Below are 13876 nucleotides of genomic sequence, written 5' to 3'. Positions count from 1 at the left end.
TGCAATCCTGTGCATCCTCTAGTATAGGATGATCCTTCAGATTACTATAATTTCAGTACTCATAGGCTGCAATCCTATGCACAATTACCTAGACGTTGTTGAATGTCAATAGAATTTTTCTTCTGAATAAATCAGTTTAGGATTGCTCTCATAGAACACTAATAATCAAAGAGATATGAAAGCCACTTCAGTCAGGTTTTTTTTCCAGTGAAGAAGAATATTCTATATGCAAACAATCTTTCACTCCAGATGACAGCTTGATATTAAACATTATACAAGGAGGTATCAGGAATGGACACTCTTCCCTTATTCAGTATGATGCCGGCGGGGAAAAAAATATTACACCCGCTTGGTATAGTGGCTAAGAGTGGCATCTTCTAATGTGGTGAGCCAGGTTTGATTCCCAACTCCTCCAAATGCAGCCAGCTGGGTAACCTTAAACTAGTCACAGCCTTGATAGTACTGTTTTCACAGAGCAGTCCTGTCAGAACTCTTTCAACCCCACATACCTCACAGGATGTTGTGGGGAAAGGAAGGGAAGGTGATTATAAGTCACTTTGAGACTCCCTATGATAGTGAAAAGTGGGGTATGAAAATCAGCTCTTCTTCTAAACCAAATTGGCTCAGTTCAGCAAAAGGTGGTCATCAATATCTCAGAAATGGCTTGATGGAGAAGATTTTCTTTTGTTTTTTGCCTATTCTGGGTCTAGCTCATGTGTACATCATGAATTAGTATTGCCAACCTTCAGGTTGGACATAGAGATCTTCTCAAATGACAACAGCTTTGAAGGGTGAACTCTGTAGCATCAGCATCCCATCACCATCCCCAGATCTCCAGGAATTTCTCAACCAGAAATCAGCAATTCTAGTGGTGACTAACAGCCCTGATGGAAATTACATGCACAGATTAATATTATTCTAGTAGCTCGCTTAAATATCTTTCCCTCAAATGTCACCCAAGGTAGATTTTTGAAGATCCCTCCTCAGGAGAGATACTGTTTACATGGGTGTAGTGTCCCTGACACGTTGTACCACATACTTCTGGTATGTCCTAAGTTTGATGTATACCGTCGCCCTTTAGCTAACTATCTGAAGAAACTGAAATCCAGCTGTGTTAATGAGAAACATTGGATTAAAATTATACTAAACTAGTAATCAAGCCCGCTGCAGGGGAATGCAGCGGGCGCTAGGTCCTACCCTTAGACGGGCTCGTCCGCGGCGGCGGCGGGCTGGTCGGCTGCGGGCTGGTCCATGGTGGCGGCAGGCTGGTCCGTGGCGGCGGCGGGCTGGTCCGCGGCGGCGGCGGGCTGGTCCGCGGCGGCGAGCTTCTCTCGTTGGCGGCCTCTCACCACGCCAGCCCGCCAGGCAGGGAACCCCCGGCAGCCGCGCTTTGCGCGACTGCCGGGGGCTCCCTCGGGCGGCGGCCTGACGCCGGGAGGAACTGCGAGCCGCGCTGCGCGCGGCTCGCAGTTCCTGGAGCTGGGAATCGGAGGGACCAATCGGCAGGCGCTTTGCGCCTGCCGATTGGTCCCTCCGATTGTCTGTCGTGAGGAAGGGTCCAATCCGGACCCTTCCTCATCACGGACACATCCCGCCTCGGCAGGCCTTAGCGAATTATTAAGTCCGTGGCGCCCGTGGCGCCACGGGCGGTTTAAAGATGTGAGGGACTCAGCAACTATTATAAAAGTAGCTAAGTTTTGTTGGCAATTTTAAATGAAAATCTTTTTTGATGGATAAAATGCTGTCCTCTTCCAGTTAATGAAGGTTTAACTCAAATTTTCCAAAACTTGTTTTGACCCAGTGTTTTGTTGCTGTTGCACTTTATCCTTAAGGTGTGTGTAAACTTCTTTTTAAATCCAATTGTCAAAGAAAGCTAATCAGCCTTTATGGAAATACTTGAGTAAGCTTATCTGACATTTGAAGAAAACCCTCTTGAAAATTGTAATATAATGAATCATATTCTATTCTTGACTTTGCTAGACAAAAATACAAGCAAAAAACATATATGAATACAGTGATGCATGGTTTTTTAAAATAAAGTCCTGATATTCTGGCCTTGTGCTTTTAAAATCTATTTATTTAGCATATTATCTTGGCTATCTGTTATGTTGTAGGTATGTAGCAATATATAAAAACAGCTAGAAGAAGCATGCCAGTCTTTCCCTCTTTGGAGGGAAAAGTAGAATAAGAGTCTAAAGAAACAAAATCTTCATATGTTCCAGAACAAGATCACACTAGCAAGTTTGTTCTTGGACACCTGCAGAGTACACACCCATATGTGTCCCATAAGCCAGCTGATGGGAAATTGGATATCCTCCACAATTCTGTATTCTTTCAAAATCTTTGACTAGTAACATGGATATTATGTACACATTTTAGCACCAGATATGTAAAATATCATTACGATACCATATGTATCTCTTCTCTGACCTCTTGGAACTAAAGTGAGGAAATAATAGGGAACTTCTTAGAATGGTCATTTTTCCCTGTACATAACCACCCCATCTGCTGTCAACACAAACCACTTTTATTGCCAGAAATAGAGTATGATGGAGCCCCTGCTAACAATTCTTCTATATTAGACCTATAGTTCATGTACCACTCTTGTTTTAATAAGCATTTGAAACAACTATAGTAACACTTCTGTATAAAGAGAGGGAAGAAGCCTGACCCCTTCCTCAATTTCCTGTATATTTCAGATTCATTGCTTGGTTCATTTAAACCAAGGCCATTTTTACTATATTTAGTATGACAGGAACACCCATCTGATATACAACATTAGCACTAAAGTCTATGGTCACTGTAATACAGGGAGAAGATTCTGCTTCAACAGACTCCTCTAGCCCTATGATACTCCTGTTTTCTTATTAGTCTCCAAGCTTCTCTTGCATTGTAGACATAGAATCCTATGTTTATAAAGTTCTGGTATTCTGTCCTTGTGCTCCTAAAATATATTTCTTTAGCATATCATCCTGGCTGTTACAGAAAGGAAGATGTAACCCACAAGGAAATGGCATTTGTCAAGATCAGTGCCCATAATGCACAGTTTACACTGCTGATCTGGCCACATCAGCTACATCAGTGAAATTCCAATACTAGCCTTACTCCTTAGCCCTGAACCCTAATCACAAAACTGTCCAAATGGGAGGCTTTAGAATGGGTATGGCTACCTCAGACTTCCTAGAAGTTATCTTGTGTCAAGCTGTGTACAGTGTTCCCTGAGTCTTGACTACGTGTTCAGGAAATCTAACCAGAAAGCATTAGTCAGTGAATTTCAGAAGGATCACAATGCATTTGCACAGAATGATGTGGCATGTAAATTCTGAAAGTTATCAGAGAAGCTATATTTAATCTACAAAGTACTGTATATTGGAATGGAAAATGAAAAAAGCAACTAATTAAACTGATATATCAGTTCTCGAAACCCAAGATAAATATTGCTAGCACATCAGTTAGACAAGTCATTTTATATGACTATGGTTAACATATAAACAAAGTGCTTTATCTTAGGATTGGCTACAAATTCAGAGATTGTAGCATACTTTCAGATAACATTCCAAACCTATCCTTTTCAGCTTTCAGCCAAGAATTTGTTTTTCTAATTTCTTTACTGTTGACAAAACATTTTTGAAATTTTACTCCAAGGTCTTCAGTTTTTGCTATTTGTCGCTGCCAGTTTCATATTTATTTTACTCCAGATACTACAAGCATTCTGAAAAGCAACAAGTAAAAGCTAACTTACCCCATTCTTCCAGTTAGCTTACCCCTCTGGCAAAATAAAACAGCCATACAGTGGCACCTGAAAAACACAGTTTATTCTAGCATTAGGTTTCATGAGTCAGAGATCACTTAATCAAATGCTTAAAAGCAGTGTATATCTATTTACGCAGATGCACTTCACACGTCTGATGGAGTGAGCTCTAACTCACAAAAGCATGTGCTGGAATAAGTTATGTTAGTCTTTAAGGTTGGACTTCTGCTTTAGAAGAAGAAGAAGAAGAGTTGGTTCAGAGTCTCAAAGTGGCTTGCGTTCATCTTCCCTTTCCTCTCCCCACAAGAGACACCCTGTGAGATAGGTGAGGCTGAGAGATCCCTGATTATACTGCTCTGTCAGAATAGCTTTCTCAGTGCTGTGACAAGCCCAAGGTCACCCAGCTGGTTGCATGTGGGGGAGCACAGTATCAAACCCAGCTCGCCAGATAAGAAGTCTGCACTCCTAACCACTACACCAAGCTGGCTCTTATTTTGCTGCCAGAGACTAATAGGGCTATCCCTCTGGAATTATTCTATTGGGCAGCAAATGTAAACTAAGTAAATTATTATTATTATTATTATTATTATTATTATTATTATTATTATTATATTTATTCCTCGCCACTCCCTTGTGGCTCGTGGCGGGTTACAACATCCTAAAATCCCCATTAAAACCCACTACTGGCGGGTGGAGAGGGGATCCTGATGGTGTTTACTTCGGTCCTAATCCCAAATCCCGGGGGGGGGCACAGGTCTATATTGTCAGCCTTGGCCTCAACCATAAACCTGGCGGAAGAGCTCCGTTTTGCAGGCCCTGTGGAATGATGAAAGATCCCGCAGGGCCCGCAGCTCTCCTGGGAGCTCATTCCACCAGGCGGGGGCTAGGACCGAAAAGGCCCTGGCCCTGGTCGAGGCCAGGCGTGCTTCCCTAGGGCCGGGAATGACCAACAGATTTTCACCTGCAGAGTGCAAGGCCCTGCGAGGGGCATAGGGCGATAGGCGGTCCCTCAGGTATGTGGGTCCCAACTCGCATAAAGCCTTGAAGGTTAGAACCAAAACCTTGAACCGGATCTGGGCAGCAATTGGCAACCAGTGCAGCTGCCTCAGCACTGGCTGGATGTGGGTCCTCCAAGGTGTGTCAGTGAGGACCCTAGCAGCTGCGTTTTGCACTAACTGAAGTTCCCGGATCCAGGACAAGGGAAGGCCCGCATAGAGCAAGTTACAGAAATCTATTTTGGAGGTGACCGTTGCATGGATCAAAGTGGCTAAGTGTTCGGGGGACAGGTAGGGCACCAGTAGTCAGGCCTGGCGCAGGTAGAAAAATGCCTGGTCCACTACTTTTTTGACCTGCACCTCCAAGGTCAGGGAGGCGTCAATGATCACACCCAAATTCCTGGCCTGGGGCGCGATAGTAAGTTGCGTTCCTGCCAGGGTGGGTAAGCGCGCTGCCTGGTCCTGCCGTCTGCCTCCCAGCCACAGGACCTCCGTCTTGGAGGGGTTGAGTTTCAGGCGACTCTGCTCGAACCATTCAGTCACTGCTTCCAAACATCTGGCGAATGGTTCCGGGGGAGAGTCCGGGCGGCCGTCCATGAGGAGATAGAGCTGGGTGCCATCAGCGTACTGGTGGCAACCCAGCCCAAAACTCCACACCAGCTGGGCCATAGGGCGCATAAAGATGTTAAACAGTGTGGGGAAGAGGACCGCGCCCTGTGGGACTCCACAAAGAAGTCTGTAGGAACGCGAGAACTCATCCCCCACTGCTACCCTCTGGGTCCGGTCCTGGAGAAAGGAGCGTATCCAGCGTAGAGCTGTGCTTTGTATCCCCGTGCCGGCGAGCCGGTGGACCAACAGTTCGTGATCCACAATGTCAAAAGCGGCCAACAATCTGATTCCTTCTTTTTAAAATGTACTCAGAATCTGCAAACTCCCTGAAGTGCAAATACCGTGTATTCTAAAAATCAAAATTCCTCTGGAAATATGGATGTGTCCATATATATTAGGGCATAGATTTAAAAGATTTTCAAGGAAGGCAAATCAGTGTTGTCTTACACAGCTCCCACTGAATCTAATTGTGGAAGTCCTCAGTGAGCCAAGTGGGAGTACAGAAGTGGTGAAAGTAGATAATGTCTTTTTCCACACTCCCATAATACTATACCGGAACTGTAAGTCCAGTGATTAATGTAAATGCAGTTCTTTAAAGAACATATGCAGAATGCGCTTTATCACTCCTCACTGTCAATCATCATTCAACCACATGTTAATTGAATACTAGTGAAATGCAGATCGTTAGGTTGCTGATGAGATTGAAGGTTCTGCAGACTTCAGTCTCCCATCTCCATGGTCCCACCTCTTCATGTCCAAAGCTTTACTTCAGTTTCTCCTTTACATCACATTTCAGTATGTTGATCATATTCGACAGTTATCAAGACACAGCAGTTAGGAACTGGTTGCATATTTTACAGGGAAATAGTTATATATAAACTGTAGGATTCTATAAAACATAGAATTATGATTTTAACTGTTTTTTCAAGACTCGGGTTATTTTTCAGTGACTAGTTCTTGATCCTATGGTGTAGGAGTTTGTGTTTATTTTATGAAATGTGATGGCTGCTGATAAATGTTCAACATTTTTTATTTATTTATTTATTTATTTATTTATTTATTTATTTATTTATTTATTTATTTATTTATTTATTTATTTATTTATTTGGATTTTTATACCGCCCATTCGTCATAGCTTTACAGTGATATCATATCACTACCCATGTTGTATGTTTTCCCTGAGATTCCTGTATGGGATAACTTTTTTTCTTCTATCTAGTTCTAGAACAAAACACTTTGGCTGAAAAAATAGTCTCTTTTTTGTTCAGATTAGCAATTTGAGGCCTTTGGAATATCATCATCACTATACATAAAAGGAAATTAATATGGATTAATACACAGGAGTATGTAATCACTAAGTTGTGAAGGACACAGGATTCCAATAATGAAATGTTTTGCTTTTGGAGAAAGCAGTTGGCATCCTCAAGGTCAAACCAAATGTCCAAGGGGAAAATATATCTCTTCATTTGATAATCACTCTCTTCTTATAGGCAACACCTGCTGTATATTCTATCATACAACAAATGTGTTTGGTCTATGGATCAAAATCTGAAAGGCAAAGACACAGCATTTTGTGTCTTTCTATGCACTCTCTGGGCTATTAGATATTACAGTTATTATCAAATTTACTGTAAAGGCCAGTCTACTAAATATACAGAAACATGTGCAAAGTTAGCCTGATGATCCCTTTTAAACTGAAAGAGTTGTTTCCAGAGGGAACCATTATGAATAGAAGCGAAACTCCCCAGCCTCTTTCGTTCCTCACAAAGATTTTTACATGCAGTGTAGATTTATGGTCCTGCAAAAGGCAGTTGTTCATCTTGGCCTGAGTATGTGAGGATCTGTGAGAATCATAGAACCAAGCATGGAAAAGGGGTATGTGACTACTTTGTCACAGGAAAATAGCTACAGTATTAGGTGTAGACTTTGATTGCACTTAGCTCTGATCATGATTCTTTGCTTAGATACAGTGGAGTCTCTTCATGCCTCTGGCTTCATAAGGCTTTGGGATCATCTCTTAACCACCATGGCAATACTGAAAAATCATACCTCAGTCAAGGGGAAATTTTTCACACAGTTTTCCCCTTCCAACCAACATCCGCCTGCCCCCCCATCAAGAACTATGTACATAATTCCCATTTTAGAACATTCTTTACAGAGCTCACATGCACTCTGTCACTGTCAGGTACCAAGCTGGAAGAAAAGAGCTGGCACTAGCTAAGACAGAGTTAAGGCACAAGGCTCTAATGATCTCAGAATCCAACTTTAGGAGGCGAGCCTGCCAGGGTCTAGGAAAAGGAAGTCAGGAACTCTGACTTCAGTGGGGATCCTGTACTTTTTTCACTTCCCACTCTCTCCTTGCCCAGCCCAGCAAAGCATGACACGGCAGCAGAGTCTGGTCCGCTCACTACAGGGCAGACCTGCTCACTAGGGGGTACAGCTTCCTGAAGCAGTACTGGTAAGGGCAGTTGTTCACCCCATAAACTGCTAATGGTTCAACCATGACATGTCCGTCCAGGGAAGTAAGCGATGCAATGGGACATACTCTTGAGGGCAAAGCCCCAGACGGGAGGTGGGCCCAGCAACATTATCAACTACCTATTTATAACTTTCGCTCCTGTTTTTAACTACAGGTAATTTAAACTGGAGATGGTAGCAGCGTGGTGAAGTGGGCAGTAGAAGCAAGCAGCCTAATTGTACAAATGGACACATCCAAACAGCTCTCCAAAACCTGATTCCGTGCTTGCAATTGGTGAGCAGGAAGTGAGGAGAACTGGTGAGTGTTCTAGCATGCCTAGCAACTTTGTTTTTGGTACATGACAAGAATAATACATATCAAGAATAATGTGTTCACAGATCCAGAAGTCTACATAGAAAAACAACCCCCTGCTAAATGCCTTATGGACTACTTCCGCTTTCTGTTATTGTATTTATTATAATAAATATGCTTAATATAGCAGATGCATTGCGATTGTGAGGTCACTGCTTTCTTAGTGCATTCTCTTGGAAAGGGAATTATTGGATCCCTTGACTGTTACTTTTTGACTTGAGATCTGTTATCATGTCCATGTGAACAGATATGCTGCCAGCTCATCTTATCTTCTATAGGAAAAAACTTAATTCTTTAAGCTGAGAGTGTAAGAAGGGGTCAGGAGGTCAACTTAATCTTTCAAATAATCTTTGTAACCTATAAGGAGATCCGCCAGCATGCTTATCTGCTGGATTTAAGGCAGTTACCGTAGTTAAAAGGCAGGATTAGAGTTATCAAGCCAGTGTTTTAAGTTTTAGGAGATAGACTATTGATCATTATAGGCAGAACAACTTGAACAAGCTGCACATGAAAGATTCCCAGCCCACCACTTATAAATTAAACTGACTGAGTTTTTGGGGGGGTTAGTTAAGAGCTTTTCTAGAATACAAATTCTGTTTATCACTTAGAAAGGAGTGATGGAAAAGACGTATTGAAGCTATAGAACATACAAGGTTTCAATGGGATCAGGGTCCACTAGTCTATATTTTATAAGACAAAGCTATTCTTAGTTAGATTACTGGCTTGTTAGCAAAGTAGTCTAATCTATCATTTTAGTTTGGAAAATTAATACACAAATGTGGCTAATATGACTTTAATGGAATGAGAACTGTGAAACAAGTGAAAATAATTCATTAGAGGGAATTCTAGGAATAAGTGTTTTTAAAAATTGTGCATATTTATTTATGAGTCCTAGGTTATGTATATTTGAGATATTTATTTTACAAAATTAATGTGAAATCAGTGGAAAGAACCTGTCTGTCAAAAGCAAGTCCTAGGTTCAAGAGCCATACACAAAATAAAGACTTCAAGGCAGTTTCTGAAGTTGGTAGAGCTGCAGCTGGAAGCTGGGAATGCTGAAACCTACAAGGCACAGGCAGAAAGTACTGCTAGGTTTATGGGAAAGGGTCAAAATCAAGGCAAGTTCCAGGTTTAGAGGTCTCTTATGTAGAGGGTGATCTAGGGCAGTGGTCCCCAACCTTTTTATCACCGGGAACTAGTCAATGCTTGACCATTTTACTGAGGCCTGGGGGGGATAGTCTTTTGCCAGGGGATGTCGCTGCTGCCACCTGAGCCCCTGCTCCGCTTGCTTTCCCGCCGGTGCCCTGGACTTCCAGCCGCATGCTGGGGGGCGCTGCCAGCAGCAGCTGCACAGCGCCACGCTGAGGGGGAGCCCCAGCCATGGCGTCCGCTGGAAAGCACCAAAGGTAAGCCAGCGGCAGTGTGGCAGGACAGCCCCTGAGGCAGAAGCCAGGGAAGAGGACGAGGAGGAGCCGCGGCCCGGTACCAACTGATCCACGGTCTGGTACCAGTCTCCGGACCGGGAATTGGGGACCACTGATCTAGGGCCCTTCTCTCTTCCTCTGCCTACCACCAGGCCCCTGTTTGTTACTTTCAACCTACCGACATGTCCCACCCTCCTCTGTTTGTTTGCAAACCTTTCAAGTGGCTATATGTTCTTTTCCCAAAAGTGCTGGCTGGGTGGTCATGTAGGTTGCTGAGAACACAACCAATGTTCCCACAAGAAGTGCTGCTATTGTATAGCACCTGCATATTCTGCATATCCTTCCCAGGTAGCACTAGGAAGCACATGCAGCCAGGAGCGCAGTGGCAGGCCCTGACAAAAGTCTGGAGCCATGGCAGCTAGGGTTGGGCGCTTCGGCTGCCAAAGCGGATGTTCGCGCCCGAAGCAGCCAGCGCCGTGGTGTGGGGGGAGGGGCGGTGCGGGTACCAGTGCACTAGTCAGCACACGCACTTAGGTGCCTCTCCCCTCCACACTGCAGCACTGGCTGCTTCAGGTGCAAACGGCCGCTTTGGCAGCCAAAGCGCCCAACCCTAATGGCAAAAATAATTTCCCCTCAAAGTTGTCACACAAAGCATGCCTCTTTAAAGTTTTCTTCCCCCTCCCCCCAATCAAAAGACTCAAATCACTAAGGGCCCAATCTGGCTGCTTGTGCTTCGGCAACCATTAAAGTCTATGGCGCCACAGACTATAATGGGAATCTTGGCATTCCTGCCTTTCCTGGGGCCTGGGGGGGGGGGTGAGGTAGAGCCTCCAAACTTTCAGGGTAGCTCCGGATGGCTCTTCCCTGACTCCCTTACAAATTCCATATATGTTGTGGCATCAAAGTATAGCAATGCAGAAGTGCCTCTAAAAATTTTTATTTCCTTCACTCTGTCATCCCCCCCCCCTCCACATTAAACCTAAACAAATGGTAACCATATAAACTAAGCTTGTTATTCCTGTTCGGTCTTTGAATCTGTTAAATATCTTTATTCTGCTGTATGCTAATTTACTGCTCACCTATATGTAAGAACTGGTAATTCCCATTTCATTGTATCTGAGGAACTCTGAGTGAACATAAACACTTTGAATAAAAAATTGTTGGTCTGAAAGGTGCCTCTGGATTCAAACTTTGCTTTGTTTCGTTACCTTACGGATCAGTAGGAGCAACAGAAATAGGGTGTACTGGTGCTCAAAATCAGTAATGGGTGAAATAGTCAGCAAGTAATACAACGTTCTCCTGAAGAACAAAGCTGATGATGACAACTGGCCATATTTATATTTGGATACACTGCAGTGTTAGCAAAGACATTCTTTTTACTCATGCTAGCACACACTATTTTCTTACTTTAAAATAATGCATTTCAACTTGGGTTTCCCCCCTCCAGTCCTGTCCCTCTGCTTTTTTCACAAATCTTTCCCAAATTCTTTGACAGATAATCTGGGTCGTCTGCAATGACATCTACTGGATGTCAGAGATGATGAAGACCAGACTCTTCTGCTTAACTTAACCAGACCCACTGCCAGTTAAAAGCCCAGAACTAGAGTCTTCTTGCAGCAAAGCCCCTAGCACAGCTAATGGACATTTTTGCCTGGACGGTGGATCAGGATGACTTCTGCTTATTTAAATTCTTGTTAGTTCTACGAAGCAATTTTCTGTCACTTTTCAAATCCCAAGTAACAAATTTCCAACCAGATTGCAGGGAAGTAAAGGTTTTAGCCAAAGCTCTGTGAAACACTCTAATTATCTGAACTGATCTGTTCCCAGCTGTTATTTATTTTAGAGCTTTGCATGTAAGCTGCATTCAAAATTATGAGGCATTCATCAAGCCTATACAGAATAGTTATAGAATGTGATTGTATTTTCAATGCAGTCATTAATTCCAATGCATTTCTGAGCTCTGAGAAATTTTAAAGACCCCAACTAGTGCAGTCCAGTGAATAGCAGTGGTTAGTAGAATCCAGTATCAGAGGTCATGAACCTGTCCAGCCTGGCTCACTGAGTACCTTTAGGCTAATCAGTATCTTTTAATGTTGTTAGGTTGGATGCTGTCCTTACACATGCGGTATGGTGGCTTCCAAGCCCATGGAAAGGCAGTATTAAACCTTCAGAAAAGGATAGTAGGGTGGACATTTACAGGTCAGAATCTGGACACACAGAAAATTTATGGCAGCATGTGCACATTCCAACATTTCTTGAAGCTCTTTTCATCAATTCTTCTTATTCGCTTTTGCAGCATAGTTGGTTGATGTAAAGGCCTAAGGTTAGGGGGAACCTGTCCATATGTCAGATACAAATGTGAGTATAAAGACTTATTGATGCCCTCTACTACTCACTATCAATGTATGATCAACCCCAACATAAGACATCAATAAAAAGAATCAGCTTAACTGGACAGGCTAATAGCACAGGGAAGCAATGTATCACAGATGGATGGCTCTGACAGTGACCATAAACCTTTGGATCCTGCCTAGCACCCACTAGGACAACAAGAATCTTCACATCTGGAAGGAGGCCAGTGAAAGAGTCACTAAAAGTATATTTATTACTGCCCACCCCTGAAAAGCATTCCCCAAGAGCCAAGGAAAACAGTCAAGATTTTATACAAGTTATGCAAAGGAAAGAAAGAAAGTGCACCCAGCTGAAATCTAATGAACATAGGACATTGCCTGTTCTCTATTGCATTATGATTATCCAGAAACCAACTAATACAATTCTTTGTGTGTATTTCTTAGAAAGATTATTGGGTATTGCTTACTGGCAGAGATATCAAAATAAGGTATTTCCCTTTCTGCTTCAATAAATTATATAAGTGACTTCAACCTGCTAGCTTTACAAAATAATAATATTTAGGAATCTAGCACTGTGTGTTAATTTCCATGCTTCAAAAGTAAGTATTGAGATAGATGTTGAAATTTCACTGTGCAATTTAATATAAAAGTCATCTGTGGTTTGGATTTTTTTTTAAACCCTTCTGCTAAGCAGCAGTCTTCCTTTGACAGAGAAAGTCTTTCTAGGGCAAGGGAAAATTTCCTGCGGCAAAGAAAGGGATGCCAAACACTGTGTATTAAACATGTTTGGGGAAAAAAACATAAACATAGCAAATATTGATATAACAATTCTGTTGGAGCTGCCATTTTGTGCTTTAAACCTCTTTGGCAGGCAAACATACCATTTTCAAGATGACAATCAGACATGAGCCAGGTCTTGGGTATCCTCTCCTCACTATCCTCTGACTTCAACAGCTGCGGAACAGCCTTGCAGCTCTAGCTTTAGATTCTTTATGAGTTGATTGCGTAGAAAACGTTCTCTCCAATAGTAGCAGTTGTTTTGAAATGGTTGTTGTTCTCTGTCAGGCATTCTCTCTCACACACAGTTTTTAATTTTTAAAATAATTATTGACTTCAGAAAACTTTTAAAAATAGGTGTGAAAACTGTTAAGTCTGTGGGTTTGCCAGAGATAGAGAGAGTTTCTTTGAAACAATCCAACAAGAAATACCAAACAGCAAACACAGGAACTCCTGAATTTATCTACATTTTGAGCTGTCCCGCCAAGGCATCTGATTGGCCCTTAATGGAGCCATCAGATTGGTCCCTAAGAATGTCCAAATCAAGTTACTCATTGGCTGGATTTGGATCCTTCATTTGCATGCTGCTGTTCTTGAGCAGACTGTCTACATACACAAGGGAAACTAAAACATTAAAGGTAAAGGTAAAGGTATCCCCTGTGCAAGCACCGAGTCATGTCTGACCCTTGGGGTGACGCCCTCTAGCGTTTTCATGGCAGACTCAATACGGGGTGGTTTGCCAGTGCCTTCCCCAGTCATTACCGTTTACCCCCCAGCAAGCTGGGTACTCATTTTACAGACCTCGGAAGGATGGAAGGCTGAGTCAACCTTGAGCCGGCTGCTGGGATTGAACTCCCAGCCTCATGGGCAAAGCTTTCAGATGGCTGCCTTACCACTCTGCGCCACAAGAGGCTCTTCACTAAAACATTAGACTTTTTAAAAAGTATGCAAGTGTGAAATTCTGCCCATACAATCAGGTCAGTTGCTGTTAATACTGCTACAGAGACACCAAATAGATTTTTAAACCTGTTTAAAATTTATTGCATCTCAAATTGATTCCTTGTGTAATAATTTAGACACAAGAGCTTTTAGAGTCTGAAATCATAGGTACCAGCATGTATTCCCCATTGAGATATATT

General features: G+C 42.8%; 1 long non-coding RNA gene across 1 annotated transcript in view; it reads left to right on the top strand.

Moving 5' to 3' along the window:
- The window catches only part of LOC143830075 (uncharacterized), a 41296-nt gene extending 33198 nt beyond the window's left edge, over window positions 1–8098 (top strand). The window contains exon 3 of the long non-coding RNA XR_013228339.1: window positions 7989–8098. This is a non-coding gene — a long non-coding RNA (uncharacterized LOC143830075). The remainder of the gene's footprint in view (window positions 1–7988) is intronic.
- The last annotated feature ends 5778 nt before the right edge of the window (window positions 8099–13876 follow it).

This window comes from Paroedura picta, chromosome 2, assembly GCF_049243985.1.
Source record: "Paroedura picta isolate Pp20150507F chromosome 2, Ppicta_v3.0, whole genome shotgun sequence".
NCBI lineage: Eukaryota > Metazoa > Chordata > Lepidosauria > Squamata > Gekkonidae > Paroedura > Paroedura picta.
Note: the sequence above shows the minus strand (reverse complement) of the source record. Positions and strands in the feature narration are given on the sequence as shown.